This window comes from Limulus polyphemus, unplaced genomic scaffold (genome assembly GCF_000517525.1).
Source record: "Limulus polyphemus unplaced genomic scaffold, Limulus_polyphemus-2.1.2 Scaffold3004, whole genome shotgun sequence".
Classification (NCBI taxonomy): Eukaryota; Metazoa; Arthropoda; class Merostomata; order Xiphosura; family Limulidae; genus Limulus; species Limulus polyphemus.
In genome coordinates this window covers 126077-128539 of record NW_013668614.1, presented here as the reverse complement: position 1 = coordinate 128539, position 2463 = coordinate 126077, and positions in this window count along the sequence as shown.

The following is a 2463-nucleotide window of genomic DNA, read 5'->3' as shown; positions in this document are numbered from 1 at the left end:
TACAAAAACAAACAAACAATGGACGAGTGGACTACGTTAACGTCTTATTGATCAAGTTCGAAATAATTGACGAGATCGTTTTAGGGCACATTTAAGTTACTTTTTAAGTGTACAGTTTAATAGATTCCCGTACTCCTACAAACACACATATTTATTTGGTCCGCGCTAGAACAGTGCCATCTATGTATCTTGTCTCTATCTTTTGTATACACTAATTTAAATCATCGTAAGAAGAATTAATGAGTCTTGTATATTATGTAACTGCAAAGAAGTAGCAAAGTAAAAAAAATTATAATATATATAAAATCTACACCATAATTTTCTACTTATTGGTAGGTGTCACTAGCTACGCGTTGAAAATGATATATTAATTGAATGAACTACCACACTTGACCACGTCTATAAACTAAGTGTTGCCAGTTCAGATTTTGGCGACAACCCCCAGAAATAGTGTTAGGCTCCTATAGTTAGCTAATAAGTTGGTAAGAACGCCAGTCTTTTTTTTTCTACTAGCCACCGAAACCAATCAGAATTAATGACACAGAAATAGATCTTTAAAGTCGGAGATTCGGTGCTCGTTCTTGACGGTGCAATAACAGACTAAGAAGAAAAATAGGTTCATGATTGTGATAAATGATGTCAGTGACATCAATATCCTTAACAGGTACGCAAGTGCGTGAGAGGAATGTACAGTGCGACATAGAAATGCAACTTGTACAATGAGATGATAATTACTGTCTGGGGGTAGAGAGAGCGAAAGATTAATGAGACAAACTCACGTCACTTCCGTCATGGCAGGAATCTTTTGACCTCACTAAAACTGCTGTGTTTTGGAAACTTAAAGAGCAGAACATTTTTTTTTTCCCACTGATAAATAATATATATTCACATTTCACCAAGTCTTGAGAAGTTCGTTCAAAATATTGTCACATTATACAAAATAAAATATGCCAAAAGATTTTGTTTGTTTGTTTCTAATTAAGCACAGAGCTACACAATAGGCTATCTGTGCTCTGCCCACCACGGGTATCGAAACCCGGTTTCTAGCGTTGTAAGTTCGCAGACGTACCGGTGATAAAAAAGAACTCCAGCCCTTCAATAGCTCAGCGGAAAGTCTAGAGGGCTGATAACGTTAAAATTCTGGATTCGATAGCCGCGATTAGGACCACTCATTGTTTAGCTTTGTGCTTAACAATAAAATAAACAAGAACTTCTTTATGCCAATAAAGATGACGTATAACTAGGTATATTTATAAGTTGTATTGAACGTTCAAACATTCTGTAGGCTATTAGTGCTACTACTCATAACACATTCAGCTAATAAAATATTTTAGGATAAAATAAGAATATAAGTATTGATTTGTTGTTAAGCGCAAAGCTACACAATGGGCTATCCGTGCTCTGCCCAGAGCAGGTATCGAAACCCGACAGGTAGCGTTATAAACTCTCAAACTTTCTGTTGAACCAATGGGGGGCGGGGGGGAGTTGAACAATATACGGAAGGTAACACATCATAGAGGTCTTTAATTTTCCTTTTTATTTCTGAAAACGTTAAAAGTTAGGTTACTAGCATGGTAGGATAAAGTCGTTTATAGTTTGTACTGGAAACAAAAAAGTATAATTTTTCATGTATCAGCGGTAATGCTAGAATTTAGACTTCGATCCCTGCGGTGATTACAGTATAGGTAGCCCATTGTGTAGCTCTGCGTTTAAAGAAACAAACAAACAAAGTGAACTTTAGAAAAAGTTCGTGAATGGCGGGAATGCAAATTACTAGTTCCGCTCGAAACATCGCGAGGCCTAACCAAGGAAAGGTTAATAGATTGCTCTTACTTGTTTCTAGAGTAGGAAAGACGTTCCGGCTTCTATAAGTAGCCCTTGTTCAGTCAGGAGCTGTCCATTAAAGTCAAGACGCTATTAAAGTTGACGTTTCGGCTTCTATAACTAGACCTTGCACTGACAGGAGCTGCCCATTAAAGTCAAAACGCTACTAAAGTTGACGTTTCGGCTTCTATAACTAGACCTTGCACTGACAGGAGCTGCCCATTAAAGTCAAAACGCTACTAAAGTTGACGTTTCGGCTTCTATAACTAGACCTTGTACTGACAGGAGCTGTCCATTAAAGTCAAAACGTTACTAAAGTTGACGTTTCGGCTTCTATAACTAGACCTTGTACTGAAAGGAGCTGCCCATTAAAATCAAAACGCTACTAAAGTTGACGTTTCGGCTTCTATAACTAGACTTTGTACTGAAAGGAGCTGTCCATTAAAGTCAAAACGCTACTAAAGTTGGCGTTTCGGCTACTATAACTAGACCTTGTACTGAAAGGAGCTGCCCATTAAAGTCAAAACGCTCCTAAAGTTGACGTTTCGGCTTTTATAACTAGACCTTGCATTGACAGGAGCTGCCCATTAAAATCAAAACGACTACTAAAGTTGATGTTTCGGATTCTATAACTAGACC